The following is an 18,991-nucleotide window of genomic DNA, read 5'->3' as shown; positions in this document are numbered from 1 at the left end:
ACTGAAGTTTCTCTTCAGGTATCATCTTTACTCCCTGTGACACAGGAGGAATGTTCCAACATTCTGTACATGCACTCTAGCTATTAAAGGCAGAGATGCTGAAGCAGGCCTAAGTTCTATGCCTTTACATTTGTGTTGCTTACTCATGCCTGAAATGAGTCCTTCATAGCTCAAAACTCATCCAAGATGAACAATGTCCTTTATGAAGGCAAAACTTCTAATTCTTTCCTAAAGAGACAACCTACTAAGAGAAAAGCGTTCAAATGAATGAGCCTATGGGGCAATTCAGTGGGAAGCCCACACACTCAAAAAGAAGTAAGCCATGCCTTTCACTGGCCCTTTCATTTGATAGGTTGTGGAAATCTATCCACAAAGAAAGAGGACGTGCCACTCATGTAGGTCACGTCCCCTCAAACTGTGTTTTATACAAGTACATACATGTAGATAAGAATATTTCTAGGGTTGGGAGGGGAAGGAGGAGGGAAGAGGAGGATCTTTGATTGGTACGTAGAATGAAAAAAGTTCCTAATTAAAGCCAATATTTCTATTGTGCTAGATTTATATTTGTGCCTAGAATCATTATTCTTCTGTATAGTTTCTGAACTCTCCTCCTCTCCCATCACCCATAAGATATGTAAAAATTACAAACCTTAAAAATATACTATGCTCTCACTAAGTGTTTGTTGATGAATGGATTGGTTTTAACAGCTTTATCTTTCTGTGAAGTACCATGCTCCAAACTGTTTCTGGGAAAGAAGCAGTTGAAAACAGCAGTTCACATCTGAAAATACAGATTGTTTTCATTATGAAACCAGTTTGCAGTCTCCTGAAGGGTTTAGTAATGTTAGATGTTTTCTGGATTCTGAATATGACTATCGAGCATAGCTTACTCCTTTAAAAGAATGTATCAAATCAGGTTATGTTAGAATAGTAACAATAGTTATCTGAAAGCCTGAGATTCTGGTAAATTGAGGCTGGGCACCTCAGCAGATAGAGTAGTCCCACAGTGGCTGTCTCACATTGGAGAGACCCACAACCCAGTGGTTGCTCAGAGCATGAATCTGGCTACCTGAGCGGTCTCAATGTGGTACTAGAACTTTAGAAGTTTCCCGGAGAGGTGATAGTCTCTAGTCAATGGACAGATACTGCAAAGATGTTTCTGGTATCAGCAGAGCAATCCTCTGCAGCAGCAACAGGTTAAATCAATTCATGGGCAAGAGGAACGGCCAGGCAGGCACAAGGTTAACAGCCTGCATCTTACTCTGCCCTTTTTAATCTAGGCTGCTAACAGAAGGTTTCACCCACACTTATGGGGTGGGTTCTTTCCACATAAATTAAGGCAATCAGGACAAGTTTTTAGTTCGGTTCCCTACTGAGGCAATTCTAATTTGTGGCAAATTGACATTAAAACCAATCTTCACATTCCACCATTGCTCACTGGCCACCTTAAAATCCATATGCTTATGCAGACATAAACATACATACATCATAGCAAGGAAACAAAAAAAGTAAGAAAAAAGAATATATTCAGAAACTGACATTCAAATTAAATTGTAAATTCAATATTATCTTTTGTCCCTCAAGCCTCATATTTAGTTCACAGTATAATACAGTCCTCTTTTAAATGTCCTATATTCCAATATCCTAAAAATCCAAATCCAAATCCTTTAAAAGTCTCATATAAAGTATCGGGGACTATGGGGGTTTAGCCCCTCGATATTCACCTGCCAGGGTTTGGGAAGAATCTACAATCAGCTAATAATTAATCTTTGATTAAGAGAAATGAATCTATGTACATGAAACTCCTTAGTCCATACACTTTATTATTCTGTGTCAGTTCTCTCTCTACACAGCGTATACTCTGCTGTCATTTTAGCTCCTTTCTTGCCTGATTTCTCTCTACATTTATCTGCTGTCCCCTCTAGGTTCTATCTTAATTCCTTCATCTTAGTTCTGTCCCTTCTAGGTTCTTATCCATCTGGTTCTTTCCCATACCATCTCCTCTCCCATCTCATCTTCTTTCATCTGTTTTTCCTCATCTTGTTCTTTTCCATCTGGCTCTTCCATCTTGCTCATCTAGTGCTGTCTTCTAGCCCTTCAATCTAGTTCTTCCCCATCTTAGTTTGTTCCTCTCAAGCTCTTACCCATCTAGTTCTTCCATTCTCTTTTCTCTTCTCCATCCCCCTGTGCCCTGGAAGTCCCAGTAAATATACACTTACAAGCAGTAATCCCTTGGCAGAGCAAAGCCAGGTTTCCAGGCTCAAATGGAGGGGTGATAAGAATCACATAGAGAGGCAGTAATACTTAATTATCATTTGCAACCCAAAAGGGAAGTGACTAATGGGGAAATGAATTAACTAAAGGCTAAATTCGGGTAGTATCTAAGAAGAGAAATTTTATGTGCTCCACTATAGTCTTAAACGTGATTGGTGGAAAATGTTAAGACTCTATAAGTTGCTAGGTCAATGGGAGAAAATAAAACTGTCTTCTTTTTTCCTGTGGTACTTATCTATTATGCCGTTTTTTCTGGAGGGTAAGGGAAAGTGTGCTCGGTCACTAGGCAACCTGTGTACAGCTAGATGCCTCTGGTGATAGTAAAAGGGAGATAGGTAAGATTTGGGAAAGGAGGTAGTTAAGCTTAATTGGCACATCCACCAGGTCTTCTCAAACAGGTAATCTGGAGACTTAAGTCTGTTCTTAGAGAATACAGAGGTATCTCTGATAAGCTACTTTCCTCCATCTGGGGATGGACCTGGCCAGATGCTGCCAATTACGATAATTACAGGGAGCCTTGAGCTAGGGTTCTGGCTGTGCATAGCTGTCAGCACAGAAGGTTATCTAAATATTCCTTTAGGAGAAGGGAAATGGTGCCCACAAATGATAGAAAATCTACAATAGCACACAAGAAACTCATAGCAGAAAACAACTGATAATCAAAAGCCAAATATCACCAAGGCTCCCTGAGCCTAAGCTTGACCTCTGGAAGGCCTTTGGCTTCTTGCAGGTGTTAACTTTGTCATAATCAGGTGAAATCCTACTTTGTATATTTTTGTGGCTTGCAGCAATAAAGAAACTGTGTACATACATCTAGCACATTATGTTAATAGTGTCTATTATAATTCCAATCCTGAAAAAATAAATGCCATAGCAAATAGGCAATCAAACCAAGCTACAAGACATCCAGCAGAAAAAACTCAAAACCTGGTGTTCTAATGAATTTGGAATATAATATTATAAACTCAGAAATAGACTGGGTAGTAAATTTCTTTGGAGAATAATTGTTTTAGTGTCTCATAACTTATCTTTGATAATATGGATTCATAACATTTGACTGATAATAGTATCTCATTCAATATTGAATTAAATTATAAATAGAAATAAGAAAACAATAAAGTCTCTTTAATGTAGGCATACCTTATTTTATTAACAAATAGAAAAGGACCATTTATGTTGAATATAATAATTTTATATATTTTAAAGCTGAAGGGCACTCTCTAAGGCCAATCTCAGATTCATGATCCTCCTGCCTCAGCTTCCCAAGTTGCTAGGTTTAGAATCATGCACCACTATTCCCCGATAAAAAGTATTTCTCAAACTGGGAAGTGAGATCTATGTATTTGCTTGTATAAGGCATATGAAATTGGAGTTTATATAGCTACTGCCAGGTTGCTCTCTCTAGAAGCATCTGCAGAGCTCAAAATGTAACATAGGTCTATTTTCCAGTTTCCTGTCTCAAACCTTGCACTTGTGTCTTTCACACGGTCCCACTGATATTGAGTGGAAGTTGGCAAGAACAAAGCTCTGGATGAGATACTTTGATGAAGGTGGAACTTTCTGCCTCCTTTCAACATTATCCCCAGACCCAAAATATTTCTCTATCTTGCCAACTGATTCAACAACACCTGCATTCCCCAAAGTGACCCTGATGGAAGACAGAGGAGTCACAGCTTGAGAAGCCCCACAGTGACACTAAAACAAAATCTGTTTCCCTGGACACAAACTGTTTTCCTCCTTTCCCTTCTGCATGACAGCTCTCATCTTAAAGATCATGAAATCACTCAAACTTATGCTTTTGTCATTTCTCAGCCATGAGCCACTAAGTCATTTGACATGCCGAAAATTTACCAAATCACTTGGAGAGGTGAATGATAGGAGCGCAGTCCGACTGATGCAAGCTCCCTGTCCATGCTGAGTCACAGGAACGCCAAGCTGATGACCTGATACAATGTCAACATTGTTAGATACCACTTCCTCACTGGGACTAAACACAGCCAGTTCTGCGGAATAGAAGTCAACTCTAATCTAGCCATCTGTGGAATTGACTTGACTAGGGTCCCTGTCACATACAAGCAGCTGTGTGATTTTGTGAAAGTGACTCTCTGGTTGTCATTTTAATTTTCTCCTGTTTCCAATAAAGCAGCCCTATCTGGTGGCCTCCCAGATGGCCAAATGGGTCTTCTGCTCCAGGTAAGAGGATGTGAGGCTAGGTCAGATAAGATGAGGCAAGGTGAGACAGAACAAGAACTGTGGGATGGTAGGTGTGCAGGTCTGGCCACAAGGCCTCCCTCTGTAACTTATGAGCAGACCATGGAGGTCTGAGCACCCACTTGTCCTGTGCTGAGCTGGAAGCCTGCGATGTGCAGACCCCCTTGTTGAGAGGCTCCACAACCTTTGTCTCTTGAGACACTGCAGACCATTCCCACCAAAGCCACATCCCACCAGTAAAGGCCAGCTTCCAAATAGAGCCACATGCAACACATCCAATCATAAATGGCATGTGAGGCTTAAGCCCGCCCCTGAAGCACTCTGGCCCAATGAGCATCCGGACAGAGACTCTAAACCTCCCCCATTCCACCTTGTTCTTCCGGCCTGGTACCACAGTACCAGCATGTTTTATTTTACAATAAACACAGCATATATGCTCTTTTTTACACTTCCTGTGCAGCATTAAAAAATTAGATTTGGTAAAAATTGTAATCATTAAAAAGACACTTAAAGCTGGAATTATGGGGCAATCTAAATATTATTCATCACCAAAGGATCATTTGTCCTCTTCTGTATTTACGTTGTTTATATTTTACTAGTGTGAGAATGGGTTTGGGGGCCCAAGAAAATGGCCACCTAATCTGTAGTGTTTGAGCCAGGCTGTAAGTCCTGCTGCAAATTTATTTTAATGCAAGTGATTGCCATGCCGTCCTTACTCTGAGTGATCAGAGCTTGACCTCATATTACTGCATGGCTGGTTCCCTCAAAGTGGTCCACTTGGTAAGCAGAATGCACTTGTGAGTACCTAGTATAACTTTGCACACATATTTGTATCTCACATATATGTTGGCATTTGAGATACTGTCTCAGATATGGTCATTATGAAAAATTGTTTTCAGCATGCAGAAAATGAAACTCTGCTCTTTATCTTCTACCGTACACAAGCTCTGCACCAAATGCATCATAGATGTCAAAATAAGACCTGATACCCTGAAATTGTCAAAGGTCACAGTAGAGAAAATACTCCCACTTCCAAGAACAGGTAAGGGATTTCTGAGTAGGACTCTCATCCAATAGTAAATGAGACCAAAAATCCACAAATAGGATATTATGAAATTATGAGTTTTTATTTTAGCATAAGCAAATATAATTGAAGTGGTGGCCCACAGAATATGAGAAAATCACTGGTGCAATAGTGACATGGGAGTCACTGTTTAATTAACTTCCTTCTGATCTCGTGAGGCCTGCACTATAGGAAGGAATTAATACCTAGTACTGTGTACCTGGTCAAAAGTCACTGGCTTGACAGATCATAACCTTTAAGATGATGCTACTATTGTTACTTTGTGTAGTAGCAACTGCTTTGGAAATATTTCTGCTTCTACATCTAGATCTCTTCAGCTCTCAGTCTTGGTCAGAGGTCCTTCTTTCGGTAGCAGGCATCAGTGAATGCACAGCCTCATAACATTAGAATGTTGAAGTGACCATGAATGCTCATTGGTAAATGGGACCTGTAGATTAACCACTTCTGTTAGACATAGGAAACATCGTGGAAATGGGCCTCGAGTGTCCTGACTGAGCGTGAGGGGAAATGCTGTGACATGCTGTCTTTTGGACATGACATAAGCCATAGCTCACTCACAAGAACTGTGATCACCTGCAGCTTCAGGTGACCATGTTCAGAACTGACTGTGAACATACCAATCTGTACTGAACCAGACAGCTGGAAGAGGCAGTCTGCTGGTGGAAGACAAAGCTTACTAAGCCTTTGAATCTCAGTACAGAAAATAAAAAGGAAGCCAGAAGTTGGCTATTTGTATTACTTATCAGTTCCCCTTTATCTGTCTGCCTCCCAGAGAAGACTGTGTAATTCCTATTCCCTCAAATTAATGCATTTATTGAGGTTAATACAGGAGAATAGGTATGGAAATAATTATAAGAATATGAATAACTATAATGTGTGGATCACAAAGTCTCATATTAGAATGGGTGACTCATGAAGACTAGAATTCTGAATGTGTCTGCATGACTTGTTTGCAGCTGAATGAGACAGAGGGTCTCATTTCTTCAGTTCTCCTTAGTTACCACCTATTTAACCTTGGGAGTGGAAGGGCCTTGTTAATCCTGTAAGTTTCAGCTTTCCCAGCCATAGTTTAATTGCTGGGTATTATGAACTTCATAGAACTTTCTGAGACTTAACGAAATAGCCCTACCCAGGGAAGAGCACACTACTTGGATACTCAATATCAAATGGTCAGTCATGAAAACATATATTCTAGCTATACAAAATGATTGGTTTACATTTAAGAATATATAACTACATGCATACACACACACACACACATACACACACACAAGCTTATAACAGCAATTAATGAAAAGGCAGGTCATAAATTAGAAAGAGAGCAAGGCAGAGTATAGGGAAGGTTTAGAAGGATGAATGAAAAGAGAAAATAATGTGATTATAATCTCAAAAATAACAGTAAAGAATATCATGTCATAATAAGGAAAATTGTTATACAACACTTCATCCTTTCCTTAAACTGTTAATTGTTTCCACAAGATCACTTTCTTCCATTGGGCTCTGAAAAGGCTGGAGAGCTACACACAGGTCCTGAAGTCCCTGATGAAGCAACCATTTAATTTTCATCTCTTCTGTAAACACAGCTCCATCATGCCCAGTGAATTGGCCATAATGTACTGCTTCTCTCATACATATATTTTTCTTTCTTTTTTTCATTAAGAATTTTTTTTCATTTTATATAACAAGCACAGATACCACTCTCTTCCCTCCTCCTGCTTTTCCAGCATTTCCCCCTTCAACCCACCCCGTATTCCCTCCTCCAACAAGGTAAGGCTTCTCATGGGGAGTCAGCAGAGACTGGTCCATTCAGTAGAGGCAGGTCCAAGCCCCTTCCTCTGCATCAAGGCTGTGCAAGGTGTACCACCATAGGTAGTGAGTTCCAAAAACCAGCCTGTGCACCAGGGATGGATTCTGATACTACTGCCAGAGGGCTCCTTAAGCAGATCAAGCTAAACAACTGTCTTGATTATGCAGAGGGCCTAGTCCAGTCCCACAGAGGCTCCATAGCTGTTGGTCTAAAGTTCATGAGTTCCCTGTAGTTTGATTTGGTTGTCTCTGTAGGTTTCCCCATCATGATCTTGATGCCTCTTTGCTCAAAGAATCCTCTTCTCTCTCTTTGACTGGACTCCCAGAGTTTAGCCTGGTGTTCTGCAGTGGATCTCTGGATCTGCTTCCATCAGTTACTGGATGAAGGCTCTATGATGACAGAGTATTCACCAATCTGATTACTGGACTAAGATGGTTCAGACACTCTCTCCACTATTGCTAGTCATCTAAGCTTAGGTCATCCTGATGGAGTCCTGGGAACTTCCCTAGCACCCAGTTATACCCTATCCCCATGATTTCTCCCTCTATCATGGTATCTCATTGCTCTTCCACTATGTCCCTGTTCCAGATCCACCATCCTGTTCCCTTATTTTCTCATCCCCAACCCCCTACCCTCCATCACCCCCCTCCTCCCCAGTTTACTCATGGAGATCTCATCTATTTCCCCTCCCAGGGTGATCCATGTGTCCCTCTTAGGGTCTACCTTGTTACCTAGCTTCTCTGGAGCTGTGGGTTGTACTCTGGTTATCCTTTGCTTTACATCTAGTATCCACTTATGAGTGAGTACATATCATGTTTGTCCTTCTGGGTCTGGGTTACCTCACTCAGGATGACATTTTCTAGTTCTATCCATTTGCCTGAAAACTTCATGATGTCATTGTTTGTTACTGTTACATATTATTCCATTGTGTATATGTACCACATTTTCTCTTCAGTTGAGGGTCTTCTAGGTTGTTTCCAGGTTCTTGCTATTACAAATAATGCTGCTGTGAACATACTTGAGCATGTATCCTTGTAGTATGACTGAGCATTCCTTGGGTGTATGCCCAAGAGTGGTATAGCTGCTTCTTGAGGTGGATTGATTCCCAATTTTCTGAGAAACCTCCATACTGATTTCCAAAGTAGCTGTACAAGTTTGCATTCCCACCAACATTCGAAGAGTGTTGCCCTTGCTCCGCATTCTCTCCAACATAAGCTTTTATCAGTGTTTTTAGCTTAGCCATTCTGACAGGTATAAGATGATATCTCAGGGTTATTTTGATTTGTATTTTCATGATGGCTAAGGATGGTGAACATTTCCTTAATAGTCTTTTGGCCACTTGAGATTCTTCTGTTGAGAATTCTGTTTAGATCTGCACCACATTTTTATTTTGATTGTTCAGTATTTTGATGTCTATTTTCCTGGGTTCTTTACATATTTTTTAGATCATCCCTCTGTCAGATGTGGGGTTGGTGAAGATCTTTTCCCATTCTGTAGGCTCTCATTTTGTCTTCTTTACTGTGTCCTTTGCCTTACAGAAGCATCTCAGTTTCAGGAGGTCCCATTTATTAATTGTTGCTCTCAGTGTCTGTGCTACTGGTGTTAGATTTAGGAAGTGGTTTCCTGTGCTAATGCATTCAAGGCTACTTCTACTTTCTCTTCTATTAGGTTCAATGTAACTGGATTTATGTTGAGGTCTTTGATCTATGGTGATATTTTATTTGTACTGAAATGTGATTTTAATTTTATGTTAATAAATAAAGTTGCCCTGGGGTCAGAGCTATTAGAGCCATAGCAAGAGCGTGGTGGTTAGAAGAGCTAGGTAGATTTCTGTGTGTTCAGGGATACAGCCAGTATTGGAGACATACGCCTTTAAGACCTGGAGGGCAGTACTTACAGGCAGTGATGAGGCAGTCATGTGGTTGGGTTTACAACCAATGAGAAGGCAGAATAGAAAGACTATTTAAACACAGACAAACAGGAAGTATCTCTGGCAGGGAAGTTAGGAGCACTGCAGGAGGTAAGATTTTGTCTCTGAGCTCTGACCTCTCGGCTTTCTCTTTTACATTGGCTCTGTGTTTCTTATTTTAATAAGACGATTGGTTACATCTACATCTGGCGCCCAACGTGACAAGAATCCATTAAAAACTGCTTGGGGCCGGCTCCCTAGCCGGAGCAGCCGGCTCCCTAGCCCTGGCCCAGGTCTGCTTGGGCTCAGGCCGGACTGTGAGCTGCTTGCTTAAAGCCAGTGCTACAAACAACTCAGGCCTGCCCTGCTAAACAGGGCCCCTGCCTGTAAAGCCAAGTCTTGACTCGGCTCAAGAGGGAACAAGTGGCTGGATTTAAGCTTTAGCCAGCTACGCTTTCACTTTCACTTTCACTTTCACTTTTGCTTTCTCTCTGTCTCTCTGTTTCTCTCTCTGTGTTTCTCTCTCTCTCTCTCTCTCTCTCTCTCTCTCTCTCTCTCTCTCTCTCTGGATTCACAACTAGGACACTAGGTGGCTCTTTTGAAATTCACTCGGATTTCTGCTCTTCTACGCAGATTTGGTAAGTCATAAAGGAAACTATTTAAAAGACAAATTTTTTTCCACATTTAAAAAAAATGGGTTTCCTGTGTATATTGGAAGAATGGGTTTTGTTTGAAATTTTAGGCAGTCTGACAATGGAACAACTATATGAAAAGATTAGTATTATGGGAATTATGCAGTTTATCACCATGCTTATTCTCATTTTAGTATTTAAAAAGATAGTTGATTTAAGTGCCAGGATAACAGCTTTAGAAAAACCTGTTAAACCTGTAAAAATTCAGACAGGAGAAATTAACAGTGAAGTTGGTTCAAGTTTGGATCATAAGGTTACAGAAAGAAAGCCTGTTTTCACACAGTCACCCTTAATTTATCCTGTAACCATACAACAGTTGCCTGATCAAATGATGACACAAAATATTTGGGCTCCAATTGAAATGTTGGCTTTACGAAAGTTTAAGGAGGCAATAGTATCTTATGACATGCATTCCCCATCTGTAAAGCAAATGTTAAACTATTGGTCAACATATAATGGGATTGTACCACAGGACTGGCAGAAGCTGGCACAAGCTGTTCTGGAACCCAGCCAGAGGTTACAGTGGCTAACGTGGTTCAAGGATGAAGCTAAAAACATAGAAAAACAATGGATGGTCAAAGCAATACAAGTTTGCCAGGATCAGCTTATTGGAGAAGGCTTCAGTACAAACACAATGTTTATATGATGTCCAAACCCTAATTTTATGTTGAACGGCAGCCTTGAATGCATGGGACACAGTTGAGGAACCAGGGGAAAAAATGAGTCATTTACAAAGATTATGCAAGGCCCAAAAGAATCTTTCACAGATTTTTTTTTTTACAAAGAATGGCTTCAGCAGTAAAGAGGATGGTCTCAGATTCAGAAGCTAGTAAGATAGTAATTGAATCTTTGGCCTTTGAGAATGTGAATGCAGCATGTAAAAGAATAATCAGGCTGTTAAAGGCAAGATCTGTACCTTGGAAGATTGGATTAGAGAGACAGTTAATGTTGAGGCTCATGAGCATGATGATAAGTGGGTAGGAGAAGCAATTTCAAAAGGTTTGAGGAATTTTAGATGTTTTAGATGTGGAAAGCAAGGACATTTAAAAGGGGACTGTAAACAGGTTATTACTAGAAACAATGTTTCTTCAAGGAACAATGGCAACAGAATGCCCCTTCCTTCTGGAGTATGCAGAAGGTGTGGTAAGGGAAAACACTGGACCAATGGATGTAGATCAACAAAGGACAGACAGGGTAGTCCTTTGCCTCAGTCTTTGGGAAACTCCCAGAGGGGCCTCATGCAGGGCCCCATAGCAAATCAAGTTCAAACGTTTTCTGCAGCCGTAGAGGAAACCCCTGCTTAGAGCAATTAAATAACCAAATGCCTATTGGAATAAATCATGCTGGTCAGGATGATGAAACAGAGAGAATAGAAAATTCAGGAGAAAATATAAAGAAAAATTTTTGGCAAACTTCTATTAATGAACAAAGACCAAAATTAACGATAAAAATAAATGGTGTTTTGTTGTCTGGTCTGGTAGACACAGGTGCAGACGTTACCATAATTGCACCAGAATTTTGGCATCCAACTTGGCCTCTTCAGGAGGTAAACGTTCAACTGTTAGGAATTGGGACATTATCTCAGGTGAAACAGAGTGCAAGATGGCTCAAATGTATAGGTCCAGAAGGACAGAGAGGAAAATTAAAACCATATGTGGTTAACATAGCTATGAACCTGTGGGGTCGAGACTTGTTGCAACAATGGAATACTCAGATTAACATCTCCCCAATCTCAGAAACAAATCATAAACTAGCACATGTTTCTGAGAGAAATATTAGAAGATATTGTTCTAATGAGTGGTCACCAGCCATCCATATTATACAAGAACAGGGCACAACAACTGATGATCTTCCAAAGACACCAACAGCTCTACCTTTAAAATGGTTAATAGACAAGTCTGTATGGGTCCAGCAATGGCCTTTAACAACAGAGAAACTCCAGGCTTTAGACGAGCTGGTAGAAGAACAGTTAAATGCTCAGCATATTAAAGAATCAACCAGCCCTTGGAATTCTCCTGTATTTGTTATTAAAAAGAAATCTGGTAAATGGAGAATGGTAACAGACCTTAGAGCAATTAACAAAGTAATTCAGCCTATGGGCTCTCTACAATCTGGGATTCCTTTGCCTACTCTGTTACCAAAAGGATGGCCTCTTATAGTTATTGATTGAAAAGACTGTTTCTTTTCAATACCCTTACAAGAAAAAGACAGAGAAAGATTTGCTTTCACAGTGCCTACTTATAATAATTCTCAACCGGTTAAAAGATTTCAATGGAGGGTCCACCCACAAGGAATGTTGAATAGCCCAACTCTGTGCCAATATTTTTTGTACAACAGCCATTGGAAGTGATACATAAAAATTTCCTAAATCTATAATTTATCATTATATGGATGACATTTTACTAGCTGACTCAAATGCAGATACTTTAGAAAGAATGTTTGAAGAAGTAAAGAAAAATTTGCCTTGCTGGGGATTACAAATTGCTCCTGAAAAGATACAAAGAAGAGATTCTATTAATTATTTAGGATATAAAATAGAGCTACAAAAAATTAGACCCCAAAAGGTGCAAATTAGGAGAGATAGACTACAGACTCTTAATGACTTTCAAATATTATTTGGAGATATTTCTCATCTATGAACTATTGTTGAGGTAAAAAATGATGAACTGAATAATTTGTTCAAAACCTTAGAAGGTGACAAGAACTTAAATAGTCCAAGAGAATTATCACCTGAAGCTATTCTGTTGGTATTAATGGATTTTTTAGAACCTCTCAACATAGTAACTGACTCTCAGTATGCTGAAAGAGTGGTATTACATATTGAGACTGCAGAATTTATCCCTGATGCTTCAGAATTAACTTCACTATTTATTCAATTACAAGATACAATCAGGAAAAGGAGTCATCCTTTATATATAACTCACATTCGATCCCATACGGTTCTGCCAGGCCCTCTAGCACAAGGCAATGATGAGATTGATAAATTATTGATAGGAAATGTGCTGGAGGCCTCAGAATTTCATAAAAAACATCATGTCAATAGTAAAGGTTTAAAAAAGGGTTTTTCTACAACCTGGCAAGAAGCCAAAGAAATAGTAGAGAAATGTCCTACTTGTTCCTTCTGCAATCAAACGCCATTACCAGCAGGATGTAACCCAAAGGGTACTCAGTGGAAAGAAATCTGGCAGATGGACATGTTTCACTTTGCAGAATTTGGAAAATTGAAATATGTACACCACACCATCAATCCGTATTCAGGATTTCAATGAGCAACTGCTTTGAGTTCTGAAAAAGCTGATTCTGTAATCACTCATTTGCTAGAAGTTATGGCCATCATGGGTATACCTGCACAAATCAAAACTGACAATGCTCCATTATATGTCTCTGTTAAAATGAAACAGTTTTTTGCTCTTTATAATATAAAGCACATTACATATATACCACAAAATCCTACAGGTCAAGCAGTTATAGAAAGATCAAACAGAACTCTAAAGGATATGCTAAATAAAGAGAAAGGGGTAACAAAACCCCCCAGAAATAGATTGCATAATGCTCTATTAACTTTGAATTTTCTCAATGCCAATGAGAAAGGAACAACAGTTGCAGAGAGACATTGGATAATAGAAAAAACTACAGAATTATATCAGCCTATATACTTTAAGGATATGCTGACCTCAGAATGGAAACTAGTGTATGTATTACGTTGGGGACAAGGTTTTGCTTTTGTTTCTACAGGAGAAGATAAGCAGTAAGTACCATCAAAATTGATAAAGGTTCTATTTGAACAGGAGAGACCTCTTAATTAGAGGAGGTGATAGTTCATCAACCAGCATGAACATCCAATTTAAACTAACTTGTACCAGTAACACATGCCTTTTCATTAAATCAGATAATAATAACTTGCCAAAAAGGAACATCCCCAAAATTAGTCTTGGGGAAAGGTTTTTGTTTTTGTCTTTTAGGAGAATGAAGGTTAAGGAATCTGAAGAACACTGGACAAATGAGACAACTGAAGAAAAGGAACAAATCATCTATCCCAGGAAACAGAGTGAAACGGCGTAGGGGTATATATTATCTAAAAAATTTTATGTCTTCCTAAATGTTTGTTTCTGCTTTTCTCTAAAAATTCAACACTATTGGTCTTCTAATAGTCCAAGTTCCATTAAAATTTAAAGCTGACTTTGGAGTTGGAGAATGGCTCTCTCCTTCTTTAAACTCAAGCATGTTGTTAAAAGGAAAATGCAAACTCCCTGTATCATGCCAGAATAAAAGAACCATCTTCTGCTATGGGACAGGACAAAAGCCAAATTAATTAAGAGACTATTCTATTACTAATCTCAACTCTTTGATTCTATTCTGATTCTTTAATCTTTTCTTAAAGTATGAATTTAATATATAATTTACAAGATTAATATATATATGTATATATACATACATACATAACATACATTTTAAACTTTGTTAAGATATGGTTATATAGAGTATTAACTAATTCTAGAAAAAAGGCTTCAATTAGCTGCATATTATGTCTTTGTGTTCAGTCTCTTATCAGTTTTCTGCAGGAAATCATGGCCAAGCCTAACATCAACTGAAGTTTCCAGGAAGAAGATGGGGCCCCACAACAATAACAATTCCACTTGGACAATAATAATATCATTAAGTTGACAAACAGCATCTACAGATCAACTTTGAAATACAAGGTGCTCAGAGCAATTTTGAGATGACTAGCTGAGATGATCCAGTCTCAAAGACTACTTGAATAAGGACTTGAGATAAACCCTGAATTTGGCATTATACACAGACTGGATAATGAAGGATATAGTTACCTTTCCTAGAATTTGAGAATTAACCTAAAATTTTTTTTGAGGATAAAGATAACTTCACCCATACCCAGCAGGAAGCAATTTTAAGAATACGACACCCACATTCCCAAAGAGGTAGTGTGGGGTGGGTGGTTTTTTGGTCCTTTTAATGGGTTTGGGGTCTGGGATAATTTTCATTGTTTAGGGAGGTTGGTTACAAGTTGTTGTCAAGGTTTAGGAAAAAGGCTAAGCAAAGGAGATTAGATTTAGGGTTCTTCTTTAAAAAGACAAGAAAAGAAAAGAAAAAGACAATTACTAGTTTTAAATACTTTACATTGGATTGGATTGTTTTATATTGTATACAAATTTAAAATTGATATTGTTAGAAAATGCTATATTTTTTCTAATTGTATTTATACAATTCATTTAACAATGTAATGCAATTTTCTGATCTTTGAACATTATTATTACCAACTATTAGGATATAAAGAAATGAAAGTTAGTAGTTAGACATTACAATAGAACTTGTAGTCATATTAGATATGTTTTAAAAATTGAGCAGATATATTTTAGACAGGTCATCTTCAAACCCTTCAGAGATCTACAGAATATGGCATTTAAAATGTTTGATAACTTAAAAATTTTTCTTTTTTGAGACATGTTGGCTCCTGGCAGTACCAATCTACTTCAGAGAAAATATGGGCATTGATGAAACTGCATATGGAGTTAACATTCATTGTGGCAAAAGTTGGCCACTGGACAACAAAGTATCCTCGAATCAACAGGACAAAATGAACAGACAGAACATGAAACAAAGGACTACTGATTCTTGCCAAAACAAGTGTAGTTATAGCTTTATCAAAAGGCAACTTCTGAGGCTATGACAATATGGCACCATCCCTGAAGTAGCCTTCACAATCCAGAAAAGGTACAGTGCCCTTTTCTTCGAACGCAGCTGAACAGACAGTGGGCCGATGGCTTCTGTTGTGCAATGGAACAGCAGCAGAAACAGTTATTCTTGAAGAGTAATTAAGCTCATGCCTCTCAATAGTAGAATGGCATTTAATAGAGGGATGTGGAGAAGAAGGTGATGCTGAGATGAAGCCATATATACACAGCCAAGAAGAATGGACAGCTGAATTCAAAAACCGTCAACAATTTCTAGAATTTAAAATCCTGAATCATGACATGACACTAGTGGAATTCACGTGTTTCTGGAACATGGACTGCTCTCACCCAATGTGAGGTTGAATTGTTGACCTTGTGTACATCCTACTTCACAAATGAGTCTGTCAGATACGCTAAGCCTATAGGCTGAAGATGATGCCCCAACACTGTGGAGAAACCTCAGGTGACCGTCCAGGCAGCTGGCTGTTTCTGTCAACTCACAAATTTTTTAGAAGTTGCTTGCATGCACTTCCTGTTTTTATTTTTTGTTAGCTAATATTATTTCCTTCTTGGGTCTCTGAGGGAGTTGAAGATTAGTTAGTTATAGTTGAAGATTAGTTAGTTATAATTGAAGATTAATTAGGATAGAAAGTGAATTAGATACATTTTGGACTTACCAAAATAGTATAGGAAATGGAATTATTTTCTCTGATTTGTCGAATAAAAATGGACTAAATATTGTTTAGGTATTTATTACTTGTATATATTGTATATAGTTATTGTACTTTTGTATATAGTTTTTCTTTTGTTAGTTATAACCTTTTGCTTTTTTCTTTTTATTAAAATAGAAAAGAGGAAATATGGTGGTATTTTATTTGTACTGAAATGTGATTTTAATTGTATGTTAATAAATAAAGTTGCCCGGAAGTCAGAGCTATTAGAGCCATAGCAAGATCGTGGCAGTGGTGGCGCACGCGTTTAATCCCAGCGCTTGGTAGACAGAGCTAGGTAGTTCTCTGGGTGTTCAGGTATACAGCCAGCATTGGAGACATATGCCTTTAAGACCTGGAGGGCTGTAGTTACAGGCAGTGACGAGGCAGTCATGTGTTTGGGTTTACAACCAATGAGAAGGCAGAACAGAAAGACTGTGTAAAGACATACACACAGGAAGTAGCTCTCTTTCGGAGAAGTAGGAACACCGCAGGAGGAAGGGTAAGATTTTAGCTCTGAGCTCTGACCTCTTGGCTTTCTCTTTTACATTGGTTCTGTGTTTCTTATTTAATAAGACAGTTGGTTACATCTACACTGAAGAAATGAGACCCTCTGTCTCATTCAGCTGCAAACAAGTCATGCAGACACATGCAGAATTCGAGTCTTCATGAGACACCCATTATAATGTAAGACTTTGTGATGCCACACATTAGAGTTATTCATATTACTATAAGTAATCCCATACCTATACTCCTGTATTAACCTCAATAAACTCATTAATTTGAGGGAAAAGGAATTACACAGTCTTCCCTGAGAGGCAGATACATAAAGGGGAACTGATAAGTAATACAAATGGCCAACTTCTGGCTTCCTTTTTATTTTCTGTACTGAGACAAAGGCTTAGTAGGCTGTGTCTTCCACCAGCAGGCTGCCTCTTCCAGTTGTCTGGCTCAGGACAGATAGGTATGTTCACAGTCAGTCCTGAACATGGTCACCTGAAGCTTCATGTGATCACCCAGACTGTCACCCACAGTCAGAGTACCTAGTTTGGTCCTGTGCTTGTTCCAGCCAGAGTCCAAGAGTTTCCAGCTTGGGTAAGCTATCTCTGTGGTTTTCCCCATCATGATCTTGACCTCACTCTGGTTGTTTATGGATGTTTGAACATTTAGAAATAGAAAAAAGGAGCTGGGCATAGTGATGCATGCCTTGATCTCAACCAGTTGGGAAATGAGGAGGAGAATTGAAGACTGACTGCAGTGCAAGTGCCAGGAGAGCCTGTGTCTCAAAAAAGTCAAGTTAACTGCGCCACCATTCTCATGGCTGCTGAGGCCAGATTTGGGGAGTCTGAAGCCAGGCTGTATCCTGAGCAGCTGTGAATAAGCTTGAGGAGGCTCTCCCTTGGGTCATCTGAACCATGTAAAAAGGAGAAGAAACCAGCAGACCTCTGAGACACTCCCCTGCCTGTAGAAGACAGGAAAATTGACATTCACAGAGGGGGAGTCTCAAGCCTGAACATTGACAACCGGCTAGGCAAAGTCTTATCCCCCAGTTCATTTCCTGAACATGATCCAACTACCAAGAGTGGGCTGAGATGAATATTGTAGAAGGCAGATACTGTCCCCTGTCAGCTTGATCTCAGGGCATTTGGAAGAACATGAACCCTCCTCTGGATGGGACATCAGTGAGATAAGAGGCAGGACCATGCAGAAGGGATTTCTGTCTTTGCTGGGTAAATAACAATATATCCTGGGCAGGGTATCTATTCATGGAAGTGTGATGTTCCACAACTGATTGTTAGAAAGACCAAGCTGTCTGAGGTCTCAACTATACAGCTGACTCCAGGCCTCTTTCTAATTACTGGGATTTGCAGGCAATCCTTTATACTTTTCCATCTAGATCTACTGCCTCATCTCTGGATTCATGTGAGCAATCACATTCTCTGAGTATCTTCCCACTCTCTCTATACCACCTCTCTCCTCTGATTTCTTTACCCCCAATACTGTCATCTATGTTCTTAAAATAGTTTATACATCAGTTTAGGGGACATACCTTGCTCCCAAATTCCAGTATATCCACAACGTTTTTGGTCTTCAATAGACTCTATTTAGAAATAAAGTTGAAAATCACATTTATTTGCTTAAAGCTTCAAAATCTGAAATGACACAGAACACCCAAAAGTTTCATCAGTCCTAGGTTGCAAGGATCATGCTTAGGTCCAGAGATTTGGTTGGAGAACATGCATTCCATGCTGATCATGTGACCTGGATTCTCTTTATAGCAATATCATGATAAGAAATATAATGTTTTGATATAACAAAGCTGTATGATGCAACAGCTCTTGAGTCTCTCCCCTTGCCTGCCCTTCTCATGTCCTCCTAATGGATCTTGTACCCAAAGCTAGCAGTGCCACCTCTGCAAGAGCATGTGGATTCAAACAGGTGGCTCCAAAACTAGGCGTTTGGTTTTTTTTACTGGTTGAAGCTCCATAGCAGTGATCTACATCATGTTCTACTCCATGATTGTATGCCTGGTTTGTGTGTATGTGTGAGTGTGTGTGTGTGTGTGTGTGTGTGTGTGTGTGTGTGTGTGTGTGTGTGTTTATGTTTCATTCAT

General features: G+C 39.3%; 1 protein-coding gene across 27 annotated transcripts in view; it reads right to left on the bottom strand.

Moving 5' to 3' along the window:
- Window positions 1-18,991, bottom strand: part of LOC143269220 (uncharacterized) — a 304,878-nt gene that overhangs the window by 64,734 nt on the left and 221,153 nt on the right. For 11 of the 27 annotated variants that reach the window (XR_013045631.1, XR_013045652.1, XR_013045654.1 and 8 more), the window contains one exon: window positions 18,428-18,478. The exons of 5 other annotated variants lie outside the window; for them this stretch is intronic. The gene's annotated coding sequence lies outside the window, so the exon portion shown is untranslated. Of the gene's footprint in view, window positions 1-18,427; window positions 18,531-18,991 lie in introns of all 27 variants that reach the window. 11 more of the 27 variants (XR_013045633.1, XR_013045635.1, XR_013045632.1 and 8 more) reach the window with 1 other exon arrangement.

This window comes from Peromyscus maniculatus, chromosome 18 (genome assembly GCF_049852395.1).
Source record: "Peromyscus maniculatus bairdii isolate BWxNUB_F1_BW_parent chromosome 18, HU_Pman_BW_mat_3.1, whole genome shotgun sequence".
NCBI classification, from domain to species: Eukaryota; Metazoa; Chordata; class Mammalia; order Rodentia; family Cricetidae; genus Peromyscus; species Peromyscus maniculatus.
The sequence above is the reverse complement of the archived record's forward strand: the minus strand, read 5'-3'. Positions and strand labels throughout refer to the sequence as shown.